This window comes from Silene latifolia, chromosome Y (assembly GCF_048544455.1).
Source record: "Silene latifolia isolate original U9 population chromosome Y, ASM4854445v1, whole genome shotgun sequence".
In the NCBI taxonomy this organism is placed as follows: domain Eukaryota; kingdom Viridiplantae; phylum Streptophyta; class Magnoliopsida; order Caryophyllales; family Caryophyllaceae; genus Silene; species Silene latifolia.
In genome coordinates this window covers 294830108-294845031 of record NC_133538.1, presented here as the reverse complement: position 1 = coordinate 294845031, position 14924 = coordinate 294830108, and the positions used below count along the sequence as shown (strand labels likewise).

At 40.2% G+C, this 14924-nt stretch overlaps 1 non-coding gene across 1 annotated transcript; it reads left to right on the top strand.

Moving 5' to 3' along the window:
* Positions 1–14817: 14817 nt before the first annotated feature.
* On the top strand, positions 14818–14924 carry LOC141634704 (small nucleolar RNA R71). The gene has a single exon (XR_012539429.1). It is a non-coding gene; the product is annotated as a small nucleolar RNA R71 (small nucleolar RNA).

Here is a 14924-nt window from a genome sequence, read left to right as displayed (position 1 = left end):
TAGCGAATGGTTTTTAGTGCAACAATTTTGGAATGGTTTATATGAAGATTCAAGGAACATTCTCAATATGGGATCAAATGGAATGTTCACCGAAGTTGATGACAATCAAACATGGAACAAGATTGAGGAAATGGCGGTCCATAATTCACAATATAGTAGACCTCGCAAGGCTACTAGAGGAGGAAAGTATGAAGTGGACTCCGTTACTCAATTGGGTGCTCAACTTAGTGCTCACATTGACACAATCAACTTGAAGTTTGAACAAGCTATGGCTAGACTTGAGGAAAACTCAAAATCATCAAAGCATCATGTCAATGCCATGACGGCATCCTCATCAATCCCAAGTGGGATATGTGAGAATTGTGGAACTTTGGGTCATGACTCAAGTGAGTGTAGGGGAACAACCGAACAAGTTAATGCTTTCCAAGCTTACAAAAGTGGCACCCCTTATTCAAATTTTTACAATGAAAACACCAAGTTCCATCCAAATCTCTCATACAAAAGCCAAAATGTTCAAAACCCTCAAACAACATACACTCCACCACCCATGAGAAATCAAAATCAAAGACCCTTTTACAATCAAAACCAAGGCTACCAAAACCAAAATCCATACAATCACCAAAATGACCAAGGTTTTGATGTCCAAAAAGCGGTCCTCCAAATGCAAAAGAATCAACAAGAATTTTTCACCCAAATGCAAAAAGATAGCCAAGCAAAAGACACCACCATCAACAACATTCTAGCTCACACCAAGATGTTGGAAACACAATTGACTCAACTAGCATCTTCAAGCTCACAAAGACAAAAGGGCAATTACCACCTCAAAGTAATCCCCCTAGACATGAAACGTTTAGTGCCATTCACTTGAGAAGTGGTACAAGATATGAAGCACCGAAGGAGCAAGTTGAGAATGAAGTTGTGAAAGCTAGTGAAAAGGAAGAAATTGTGCAAAGCCCCAAAGAAAGGGAATCATCAAAAGAAGAAAGTTCAAAGAAAAATGAAGACAAGGCCAAAGAGAAGGAGCCCATTGTGATTAGACTTCCTTTTCCAAGTCGTCAAGCCAAGCCCAAATTTGATGATCAACTTGGAAAGTTCATGGAAATTGTGAAGAATTTAGAAGTCTCAATTCCTTTCACGGAATTAATCAATCATGTTCCGGCCTATGCAAAGTACATGAAAGATATCCTCACAAAGAAGAAGTCGATCCGGAAACTTGAGACTATCGCCTTTACTAAGGTGAGTAGTGCAATACTTCAAGGGAGTTCACCTCCAAAGTTAAAGGATCCGGGAAGCTTCTCAATACCGTGTACCATTGGCGACACGACGATCAACAAAGCCTTATGTGATCTAGGGGCTAGTGTGAGTGTCATGCCATACTCGGTGAGTAAAAGGTTGGGAATGAGAGAGCTTAAATGCACCAATATCACTCTTCAAATGGCCGATAGATCGACGAAGACACCATTAGGGATATGGGAAGATGTCCCCGTGCGAATTGGGAAGTTTTTCATCCTGGTGGACTTTGTCATTGTTGATATGGAGGAAGATTCCAACATTCCAATCATCTTAGGAAGACCTTTCCTACACACCGCGGGTGCGGTGATTGATGTGAAACATGGAGAGCTCACTCTAGAAGTGGGAGATGAAAGCATAACTTTTAATCTTGACAAGACCATGAGAGCTCCTCGTTTACATGAGCCATGTTTCATGATTGACCATTATAGCCGAAAAGATGAAAGGAAGAAATCGGAACTCCAATGGAGGAAGAAAATTGAAGATGCTCCATTCAAAGAGCAAGTGAATTGTGACAAGGAGAGCTTGCAAAGCTCATCAAAATCAACCAAGGAAGAAGAGGATGGCCTCATTGGCCAAGAGAAGAAATTGGGAGAGTTGTCTCCATCTAAGCAAGAGATTTTCAATGATCAACTCAATGAAGTTTGTGGTCTTTGGGACGACGAATTTGAAGGGATCTTTAATCCCTACATTGGGCATGCCATCGATCATGATCAACAACAAGGACCACGGTCTATTGAGGACCTCTACCATAACAATGAACAAGCTTTTGACTACTTCTTCAAGGTGTTGAGCAACATCAACAACACCTTGAACATGCCCCCTTGACATCTCATCAAGAATGAGAGTTTGGTGGAGTCCTCCCTAAACCACCACTTGTAAATATTTCTAACTCCCTAACTTACATTTCAATTTTTGTATTGCATTTTTGTCATTTTTGGATTTTTATTTACTTTGATCAAAATAATTGTCATGTAAGAGAGAAGTGAGGGAGGGACTAACGATTTCAATTGATGTGTAGTGCTTTACCTTAGTGTGGGGATGGCAATTGCCTAGGCTATTCATGCCTTAGTAGTGCCCCCACAATGAAGAACACAAGATTTGAAAGAAGAATGAAAGAATGATAAGGGAAATGCATTGTGCACGAATGAAGTGAATCCGGGTACAAAGGACCAGAATCCGAGCGGATTCTTGAGAATCCGCCCGTCTGCAAAAAATCCGAGCGTCCCCGCCGAGAAGACGCCCGTCTGAGCCGAAATGAAATTGCAAATTTCTTGATCTGTTGAAGAATCCGAGCGGATTTCGGAAAGACGCCCGTCTCACGAAATCCGTCCGTCTTTTATAAAAGACGCCCGTCTTGAAGTCAAGAAAACAAAGAAAAATCTCTGACTGAAATCCGTCCGTCCCGCACAAAATCCGCCCGTCCCTCAAAAAGAATCCGAGCGGCTTCCCCAGAATCCGCCCGTCTCTAGGCGGGATTTTGAAAATTTTGAAGCTGCAGAATCCGCACGGATTGCGCCCAATCCGCACGGATTGTCCCTGCGTCCTGAAATTGTCGACTTCTTCAAATACCCGCCCCACCTTCATTCATTCATTCATTCACTCACAAACACTACCCTAAACATCAAAACCCTCATCCTCTCCATCACAAAAACAAAAACCCTCAACAAAATCCACCAAAATCAAATCAAACCATCCTTCAAACAACAAATCAATCACTCCATCTTTAATAACAATCAAAACCAAGAACAAATTCTTCAACCTTTGAGTCGATTTTTGATTTCATAAAGGCAAAGCCTTTCACCTTCAAATCGATTTGGGCATTCTACAAATTGAAGATTTTTGATTCTTTTCTTGGTTAGTTCATCAAATGGCAAGGACAAAGGGTGCAACAAAGGCAACAAAGGCACCAAAGGCAAAGGCTCTCTCTCAAAGGCAAAAAGCTCTCCAAACAAAGAAAGCTTTGGCAATGGTGGTAGCAACACCAACCTTGGAAGTGCAACAACAACAACAACAAACTTCTATGGGAGCATCACCTTCTACTCCGGTAATCGATCAACTCTTGCATTATCCGGAGGTAACTTTTATTTCCGATACCCATAGAAAGACATTTGTCAAGTTTGCTATGAAATCAATTCAACCCACCAAATTCATATGTAAAGATGCTTTGGAAAAATTGGGTGTTCTTGAACAAACAAAAGCCTTTTTCAATGCCATGGGTTTGAAGAAATTGTTTGAAACAAAGGAAGTAACATACCCCTCCCTTGTCTTAGAATTCTTAAGTTCTTTAAAAGTGACCAAAGTTGAGAATAGGGAAAATCTTGAGTTTCGTCTAGCTAACACTAGTAGACGCATTACCTTTCCGGAATTGGGTGAAATTTTGGGTCTTAGCGATGAAGAGAAATATTATAAGCAATATGGGAAGTATGACCCCGAGCCTCTTTGGGAGGCAATCTCCGGGAAGAAATTTGATGATTTTCATGCTTGTCGTGCTCTTTTGGTCCATCATCCGGGCATAAGAGTATGGCACAAAGTTGTGGGAAATACCATAATTGCTAGGAAAGACACCAATCATTTCACAAGACTTGATTTTATTCTCCTTGAATCGGCTTTGAATATTGGAAGAATTCATACCAAGCCTTACAATTCTTTGAGGCTATTGGTTGATAGATGGCTCCATGTTGATAGTGGGAAGAAGGGTACAACCGTTATTGTTAATGGCGGCCTAGTCACGGTCCTAGCCAAGCACTTTGATCCTAATTTCAATAAGGATAGCAATTACAAGGCAAAGGAAGGTGGCCATCTTATTGATATGTCTATCATGATTAACAAGTTCAAGTGGGTTGCTCACAATCCCCTTGACACCAAGTATGGGTGGCTTACTAGTGAGGCTCGATCATTCACTTTACCCGCGAAGATTTGTCGTCTAAGTGTCCACCGGACCAACTATTTACTTCCCCTATCCGAAGAAGCCGAGTACATCATTCAACAACAAAAGGGTGATCATGAAACTCCCTCCTCTTCCATTGTTATACCGCCTTACCCCTTTGTGTATGAAGAGTTCAAACCGCAAGGAGTTGAAATTGGGAAAGACTATGTCACTCTTCTTATGCAAGCCATGCACAAGCAAGCTTATGAAGATCGGAAGAATGCTTATTTGGCTCAATATCCTCCCCTCTTACATCTAGCTCGGCAAGGACTCCTTGATCCATCTTGTCCTTTGCCTAGTTGGGCGGATAAGGAAGCCTTGTTTCCGGGTGCATCTAGGGACGTGGTGGAAGATAATGAGGTTGTTGGAAATGGTGAAGATGATGATGAGCAAGATGATGGAGAAAGAGATGAAGAAAGTGCCAAGGAAAGTGGCAATGTGACCGCTTCTCATGAGGGAAGTGGTGATGATGATAGCATGATGGAAGACTAGCTTTGGAGACTCCTACACTCCCATGGTTTGTCTATATCTCTTTGTATTTTATTTCATTTTGATCATTGTTGGTTTAGTCCTAGCAACATCAAAGGACTCACACCTCGGTACCATTGAGGTGTTCTCTTTATTGTTCCCATTTGTAAAATCCAAAATGACAATCTAGTTTCATGCATAGCATAGTGTGTGCATGAACTATACCCATCCTTGACATTAGCAATAGTGTCTTATTTGGTTTGGGGAAGTTAATGCATACACAACGGGAGGTAATCTAAATTATCCTCTCCGTCATAACAAAAACCATGCATCATGTAGTATAGCTTAGTGTAGAATTGCATTTAGTATAGAAATCATGCATCATCTTTGCATAATTTCCATCATTTTGGCCATTGAGGACAATGCCCATATTAGTGTGGGGATGGGAATTCTAACACTTAACTTTTATTCAAAAACCCATAAAAATTGAAAAATTTCAAAAATCATAAAAATTGAAAAAAAATTGAAAAACCAAAAACAAGTTCATTTCCTTTGTATATATTGTCTTGTATATATTGTGTTTGTTTATCCTTGTTCACTTTGATTGACTACGCCACATCCGAGACATGAGGATATTGAAGACCGCATGGTATGATCTTTCCAATCTCCTTTTTCCTCTTTATGTTAATGACTATGTAGCTTTATTTTGATTGATGCGGTAAAAACAATGTGAACTTAGGACTTGCATTTAGATTATATGTCATATTAGTTGGTAGAATCATTTGCATTAGGATGTTTATATGGTAGTTGCATCATGGCATGTAGTTTGCATGTTAGAAAAATTTTGCGAAACCGTCTATTTGGGAAGCTTGACAAGTGTATATAGGCCCTAGTAGATGCTTTTTATTCTTAAGACTTTGTTTGTTAGAATACTTGTAAAACACCCTAGGATGTGTCATGCTAGTATCCTTTGATCCATGGTTTAAGGCCTAGTCAAGAGTACCTTGTGGTGTGATAACTCCTTGGCTACCGTTTATTCCAAGGTGACCCTTGAAACCATGCATACATCCATCATTCATCCATGTTCTACCATACATTTTGTCATCAAAAAGGGAATGGGCACAAAAAGAAATCAATTTGAGTTCAATGAAATGAAAAATGAAAGAAAGTTTGCAAAAATGCATCAAATGAAAAGAGGAGCGAAAATAGACTCCTAAGCTTCAAATACAAGGCACCCTCGTTACTAATTGGGGTGACTTTGAAAATGTTCAAAAAAAGAAATGCAAAAAAGTTGTCAAGTGTTGAAATGCCAAAAATCAAAAAGAAATGACAAAAAGAAAGTGTTCTCAAATGTCAAATGCCGAATGAAATTGGGGGGAAAAACAAAAATGAAAGCAAACTCCCAAAATGAAACTCAAGATTCTATTGATCCCTTTATCCATCGTATCCATTTTTGTGCATGGTAGAGAGGGGACGACCCTTCTTCTTGTCTAGGCAAGAAGGGGAATTCGCGATCCTCCAAAGTGTTTCTAACACCATAGGGAGTCTACTCTTGACAAAAGCATTTAACGATTGAGGACAAAGGTACCCTAGCTTGACACATTTTGGAGGTGATTTATTGGTATCCTTCTAGGCTTAGTAGTTTGAACAAATTGCATCTATGAAGGATTGTGTACCCTTGAATTGCTTCCCTTGTAGATAATTTCCGCCACTTAGATGAGGAAAGTGGCTATTCTTTTGTAGATGCATCCATTATGTGATTTTATGTGCTTTAATGTTTGGATGTGTCGCCATTTTGGCAAGACCCACCTTGCCTTGCAAGAAGGCATCCTACCTCATGGTTGTCTTGTTGTGAGTTGAAGGGGCGGAGTGAGACCCGCTAATTGTCTCATATCGGCTATTATTATTAGGTTAGGTTAGTATTGGTCCTAGTCTTTGTCACCTCTTTACTCGGGACGAGCAAAGGTTCGGTTTGGGGATATTTGATGTGACCATAATTGGCGCATATTTAGCCCCCGAATTACCATTGTTTCCATGCTTTTTAGTGCCTATTTGGGTCATTTCTTATCTTTAGTTCTTTGTTTTGCATATTCTTTGAGATTTTGATCCCTTGGTAGGAAAGGAGTAAGAATCTTGCATTTTCATGGCAAAACAAGGCTAAATTGATTGTATTCAATGACCAAGCATCAAGGAGAGACAAGACTAGAAGGCCTTTGTACATATCATAGTAGAAGAGCAATGTTGAGAAAAGGATCCTTGAGTCCCCGAGGAAATCCCCAAGGAATTCATGAAGAAAAGGGAAGAAAAGAATAAGAATTGAAGGCGACCAACAATCCGAACGGATTGTACCAAATCCGCCCGTCCGTCCAGCCCAATCCGAGCGTCCCACCTTGGAATCCGCTCGGATTCCCCCAAAGACAATCCGAGCGTCCCTCTCTTGAATCCGCTCGGATTCCTCACCAGATCCGGCCGTCCCGACTCCAATCCGCACGGATTTCAAGATGCAAAGACGTTTTTCATTCTTCAAGCTACGAAAAGAGAAGCCCTTCTCTCAGAAAATACCGGATTCTCCTTGCTCAACTTAAAAAGTGTAATTACTAGTTTAGCCCTTAGTTAACCCTAATGCATCCTCCCTAATTTTCACTATAAATACCCCATTAGGCTAATTAGAGGAGCATGTTCTTCTTATCAATAATTAGTGTAGTTAATATCAATCAAATCTCTCTTTAATATTGTAATCAAGTATTAATCAAGTTTTAATCCAAGTTTTAGTTCTTTAATCTCTCTCTTGTTCTTCCTTTATTTTGGGTAATTGAAGATTATTTGGGTTATTTTGGGAGATTGACAACCTCTCAATCTAGGATTCAAGTACTTCTATTATTCTTGCTTTATTATTGGAATCATTAGTAGGTATAATCTCTTAATCCCTTTTTAATTATTGTTAATTACTTTCATTTATTCATCATGTTTCATTATGTTAGTATGATTGACAACCTTTCTAGCATGATCAATATGATAATGAGTGAGTAGTCTCTTAGCTAGGGTTTAATGGGTGATTAAGGGAAACCATCATGGGGATGATTCATGCTTAAATCAATATGCTTTCATATCTTATTTGCTTGCTTGTTTTGATCTTAATACATGCACATGTTATATTTGATGAAATGCTAAGCCTATGAATCCTTGCATTTACTATCATCTTCTATCCTTTCAACTTGACTTGTAAGACATAACCCAACTCGAGTCTTGTTAGACCATGCATGTGTTGAGTAGGAAAGATTAAGTCGACTTGTAGGTGTTGTACAATCTAATCGATTCGGCTCCGGGACCCAAACTTTCCTAATTGTAAGATATAACCCAACTCAATCCATCACAACAATAATTGCTTGCTTATAATTTGAGAACATGTTTGTATGATCATATCCCATGATTCCCCTATGAACCCATGACACCCTAGTGCTTTTAATCAATTGTTTACACCCCTTATTTTATTCATCTTGCTAGTTTATTTTCATTGTTATTTTAGTTTAGTAACCTTCTACATCAACCCAATTTGTGACACCCCTAGACACTACTAGTTACAATAGAATTCTCATTTCAATACCCGTCCCTTGGGATCCGACCTTTACTTGCCTCTTTACTAATTGTAGAGTTGTTTGTGGAGTATAAATTGTGTTTTGTATCGACCATTGACCAACGACCACATATGCTTAATTGTGAACACGAAATGGCCTCGATCACTACTTACGCTAAATTTATGAAAGATATTGTGACGCGAAAGAGAGAGCTAAGTGAGTTTGAGACGTTTTCATTTATGGAAGAGTCTAGTAACTTACTTTTAAATAAGGCTCCGCCTAAAATGAAAGACCCGGGTAGCTTTTCTATTACCTGTGTTATAGGCAATTTAGTTATTGATAAGGCTCTTTGTGATTTAGGAGCCAGCGTCAGCGTCATGCCCCTATCTGTCTGCAAGAAATTGAATGTGGGTCGTCTTAAATTGACTAACATTACCCTACAGATGGCTGATAGATCTGTTAGGAGACCCTTAGGTGTCTTGGAGGACGTGCCTGTGAAAATTGGCAAGTTCTTTATACCAGTAGATTTCATTGTTTTAGACATAGCTGAGGACACCCGGACCCCAATTATCTTAGGAAGACCGTTCCTTTGCACAGCTGGGGCCATTATTGATGTCAAACAAGGGCGTTTGACTCTTGCAGTAAGGGATGATGCGATCCCTTTTAGCCTGCCTAGCACTTTGGCTCGGCCAATGATAGAGGATACTTGTTATTTGGTTGATATTATTGATGAGTCTATTTATGACTTCTAGTCGGGTTCTTTTATGAAGGACCCACTAGAGGCTTTTATGCTTTTGGATGAGTGTGCAGATAACCCAGATGACGATGGTGCTATGTTGGATTTGCTTATAAATGATTTAGATAAGCGTGAACTCACCGACGCTGAGGGAGAGCAAGTGGAACAGATGATCAGTACTCTTTGCTCCATTGAGGTAAAGGTGCCAGAGCGTAAACCTCTCCCCTCTCATCTAAAATATGCTTTTTTAGATGATACTGAGCGATATCCAGTCATCGTTAGCGCTAAGCTTGATAATGATTAGCTGACTTCTTTGTTAGCTGTGCTTAAGAAAATATGGAAAGCTTTAGGTTATTCTTTGGATGATATCAAGGGGAATAATCCCGATATTTGTATGCACAGGATAGAGCTGGAGGAAGATCACAAACCTTGCGAGACAGGTCGGTACGGCCGAACCGAAGATGCAAGATGTTGTGATGGCTGAGGTAATGAAGCTGCTCGACGCAGGTATTATCTATTCTATTGGTCATTCTAAATGGGTGAGTCCAGTGCAGGTAGTCCCGAAGAAAGGATGGACTACCGTGGTTAAGAATGATAAGAATTAGTTAATACCCACTCGAGTAGTGACTGGTTGGCGGATGTGTATAGATTACAGACAGCTGAATGCCGCCACCAAGAAAGATCACTTTCCCCTTCCTTTTATTGATCAAATGGTAGAAAGGTTAGCTTCTCATAAATTTTTCTGCTATTTAGACGGGTATTCAGGGTTCTTTCAGATCCCTATTCACCCAGACGATCAAGCTAAGACTACATTTACTTGTTCTTAAGGCGTGTTTGCTTATCGCAGGATGCCTTTTGGTTTATGTAATGCCCCTGCCACCTTCCAAAGGTGCATGATGGGGATATTTTCAGATTTATCGAGTCTATTATGGAAGTTTTCATGGACGATTTCAGTGTTTATGGAAGTGTTTTTTCTAACTGTCTGTCTAACCTTGATATAGTGTTGCAGTGCTGCATCGAGGTTAATCTCGTGCTTAACTGGGAGAAGTGGCATTTTATGGTCAACGAGGGAGTAGAGGTTGATAAAGCAAAGGTGGAAGTGATTCAGCAATTACCACCTCCTGTTAATGTTAAGGGGATGAGGAATTTCCTTGGCCACGCCGGCTTCTATCGCAGGTTCATCAAGGATTTCTCAAAAATTGCTAAACCGCTTACACAGCTGCTACTTAAGGATGCTCCTTTTGTGTTTACTGATGAGTGTCTTTCTGCTTTTCATAGGTTAAAGCAGGCTTTAGTCTCTGCGCCGATCATACAGCCTCCTGACTGGGACTTGCCGTTTGAGATAATGTGTGATGCCAGTGACAATGCACTAGGAGCGGTGCTAGGCCAAAGGAAAGACAAAGCTTTAAATGCGATCTACTATGTGAGCCAAACTCTGGATGAGGCTCAAGTGAAGTACACTACCACTAAAAAAGAGCTGCTAGCTGTAGTTTATGCCTTAGAGAAATTTCGTTCTTATTTGATTGGGTCGGAGTTCTTTTGTTTTTACTGACCATGCAGCTCTGAGGCACCTCCTTGCTAAGAAGGAGGCTAAACCATGGCTATTGAGATGGATAGTCCTTCTTTAGGAGTTTGATTTGCAGATTAAAGATAAGAAAGGAGTTGAGAACGTTGTATCTGACCATCTGTCGCGACTGTCGCGACAAGAAGGGGAAGATTCTTTACCTATTGATGATTCTTTCCCTGACGATACTTTATTTGCTGTATTATCGTCTATTGTTAACCAAGAGCCTTGGTATGCAGATATAGCTAACTTCGTTGTCGTGTCAAGTCGCCGCCCGACCTTTCTCATCGCCAGAGAAGCGTTTTTGTATAACGCTAAAATGATTTTTGGACGATCCGTATTTATTTAAGGAATGTGCAGACAGTCTCTACAGACGGTGTATTCCGCGGTGGGAGGCCAAAGTAGTCCTGGAAGGGTGTCACTCCTCTTCCTATGGTGGTCACCACGGTCCATCGCGCACCGTGGCTAAGGTACTTCAGTCTGGTTTTACTGGCTTTCTTTGTTTGCTGATGCTAAGTCTTTTGTTTCAGCCTGTGATGCTTGCTAACGATCATGGAACATTTCAAAGAGACATGAGATGCCACAAAATGGTATCTTAGAGGTTGATTTTTTCGATGTCCGGGGCATTGACTTCCAAGGACCGTTCCCGTCTAGTAAAGGTAACAGGTACATTTTAGTGGCTGTAGATTATGTGTCGAAATGGGTTGAGGCAATTGCCTCACCTCATTGTGATGCCAAGACCATGATAAAAATGTTTAAAAAGGTCATATTTCCTCGATTTGGTGTCCCTAGGGTTGTCATTAGGGATGGGAGAATGCACTTTAAAGAAAACAAACTAATTTCTATTCTGTCTAAAGTTGGTGTCCAACACCGGCGTGATTTGGGGCATCATTCCCAAACTAGTGGTCAGGTTGAGTTCTGTAATCATGAGTTGAAAGAGATCTTGTCTAAGGTAGTTTATAAATCACGGAAGGACTGTAGTCTTAAATTAGAAGACACATTATGGGCCTACAGAACTGCCTTTAAGACACCAATTGGTGCATCACCTTATAGGTTAGTTTATGGGAAATCACGTCACTTACCTGTTGAGTTGGAATGTAAGGCTTGGTGGGTAATTCGAGAGCTTAACTTTGATCCTAAGTTGTGTGGTCAGAATCGTCTTTTGCAGCTAGATGATTTGGAAGAATTTAGGCTTAACGCCTATGATAGTTCGCGCATTTATAAAGAAAAGACGAAGAGATGGCATGACAAAAGAATTCTACCTCGAGAGTTTCATATCGGACAAAAGGTGCGGATGTTTAATGCCTGACTGCGATTGTTTCCTGGCAAGCTGAAGTCCAGGTGGAGTGGCCTTATACGGTGACAGCTGTTACTAGATATGGATCCGTTGAGCTAGAAGGTCCCGAGGGAAATCGGTTCAAGGTGAATGGGCAATATGTGAAGCATTATCACGAGGCAAATGAAGCAGATAATCGTGTCGAAGTCCTGTACTTCGACGAGCTAGTTGCGCCAGTTAATTGATGCCATAAAGGTCGCGCGGGACCTCTTAAACCTGCGCTCTCCGGGAGGCAACCCGGACTGTTTTATTGTATTTTTGTTAAACTTTTTATTTGCCTTTAGCTTTTTGTTGAACTTTAGACGTTGTTTTATGCACCCTATGTATTTTCCTTGCTTTTGATGCATGTTCTGAAGGTACAGTCACTCGATCAAGTAGTTTTTCTACTCGATCGAGCACTTTTGAGATCATATTCACTCGATCGAGTGATTTCAGTACTCGATCGACAAGCTGCATAACCCGGATCACTCGATCGAGTAACAATTTGCTCGATCGAGCACCTTTTGATGCCATTTCACTTGATCGAGCTATTCCAATCCACTCGATCGAGTGGTTTCATCTTCCAGCCATTACTTTTCGTCGGTTGAGCTACTGCTTGACTTCTTTTGACCTCCCATGTTCATGGTCGGTTTGGGGAGGTCCCTTCTCATGACGTTTTGTAAGTCTTCCGACTCCACTTATCCTTCTCTCCTTAGTTTGCATTTCTTTCCCTATTTTTGGTACAATGAGGGCATTGTACGGTTTGGTTTGAGGAGGTATGCATCCATATCTGTGTCTGCATGTTTTCTTGCATTTTCGTTTGCACGTTTATTTATTTTCACATGCATTGTCGTTTTTAATTCGAAAATCACATAAATTTCAAAAATTTCACGTTTAATATGAGTCGGAACGTTTGAACTTTGACGCTACATTGAATCCTTACCTTAGCCTTGCATTTCCTTGACATATAGTTGGCATGATTATGTGCATGATCTACGAGTTTTTGTTTCTCTCTTATCTAAACAAATAGACTTGACTCACATATCGGCAAGCTACATTACATTCTGAGGTTAGAGCTTTATAAACTAGTGACATTCATGACCGGTTTCATTTAGGATGTGAGTAGTACTCTCTGTAAGGCATGTAACATCAATTTGCATAAGCATGAGTCTAGTCTTCTTAATACATGTATGCATTCGGTCTGTGGATGGTGACACATGTTAGGAGAGGCAGTTCCCCTTTATTTCATTCTACCCATGAGCCCCACATAGCCATATTGCCTGTTGTCCTTTCAGCTACATACTATAATTTTTCCTACCCTAGCCGAGCTAGTAATGAGTAGCTGTTTAGAATGCTTTACTGCAGTTTGGTTATTTTTATTTGAATTTAGAAGATGGTGGAAGAATTGAAGGGAATGAAAGAAAAAAATGATGGATGAAAAGAAAAAAAAAAAGAGAAGAAAAGAAAGAAAAAAAAAATTGGAATATGAAAAAGAAAAAGAAAGAAAAATCATGTGCAGAGAATTGAGAAATTGTATAATGATTTTCACTCCCATGTCTTACTTATATTTATTGGGGAGTTGACAAGCTTTTGGTGTATTGTGAGTTGAGTGCATGGAATTTGCGCCGTTTTGTTTTATTATATTGAGTATGAAGTTGGGATGCAGTTCAATATTTGGATTCGTTGTTGCTAGCCTGGCTATTAACCCCACATATCCAAATTCATCTTAGCCCCTCCTTACCCATTACCTCACTTACTCAAATGTAAGTCCTCGACATGTGTCTTGATCATTAGTATGGTTGGAATGCGTATGTACGGTTGTAGAGATTTTATTCATGTTAACTGCATACATGTTCTTATAGGTCGAGTTAGGTGAGTGTCTTTACTTCTTTCTATCTTTCACATATATACTCACCTCGTGCCTACACTTGAGCGATGAGCGACCCGTGAGACTCCGATATCTTTTGAGTCTTGCAAGGTCGACGGTTCAGTAAGTTTGAAACATTGATTTAACTCGTTTGCACTTATCATTTGCCACTTTGTTAGTTGTTGCATTAAACTGGTTTTGGTGGGTGATTTGTAGCTGATGTGTTGGACCCGTTCCACTATTTATTCTTAGTTGCATTCATAGTTTGCTTGGGGACAAGCAAAGGTTTGGTTTGGGGAGATTTGATGCGTGTATTTTATATAAGGTTTTTACCTCATTTTTACACGTATTTCTGTATTATTTACGTGGCATCTAGCTACAAATACTCCCGAATATTCTACTTTGGTTGGTTTTATGTAAATTGTATGAATAAGCTAAAGAGGAGATAAATCGAGCCTAAACTCGTCCCATTTGCATGCATTTATGGAGAACAAGGAGCCGGAGCTTGGAATCTATCACTTTGAAGACGCGTGAACTAGTTTCAGAAGGTGTTTAGTGCCTAAACGTACCAAGATAGCTCGATCGACTACTTTTCTAGTCGATTGAATGCTTTATATACTGAAGGTTACTCGATCGAGCAGTCCCAGTATTCAATCAAGTAGGCAATACATGGAATTACTCGATCGAGTGGTTTATTTCCACTCGATCGAGGGGTTTGACGCTTAGTTACTCGATCGAGTGGTTTATTTCCACTCGATCGAGTGGTTTATTTCCACTCGATCGAGTTTTCCTCAAGTCTAGCCATAGCTTGTTCAAACTTCAAGTTGATTGTATCAATGTGGGAGCTTAGTTGGGCACCTAATTGAGTAACGGTGTCCACTTCATACTTTCCTCCTCTAGTAGCCTTGCGAGGCCTACTATATTGTGAATTGTGGATTGCCATCTCTTCAATTTTGCTCCAAGTTTGGTTGTCATCAACCTCGGTGAACATCCCATTCGATCCCATATTGAGAATGTTCCTAGAATCTTCATATAAACCATTCCAAAATTGTTGCACCAAAAACCATTCGCTAAGTCCATGGTGAGGACATGAGCGACAAATACCTTTAAACCGCTCCCAAGCTTCATACAAAGACTCTTCATCCCTTTGCTTAAAACCCGTAATTTGAGCTCTTAGCAT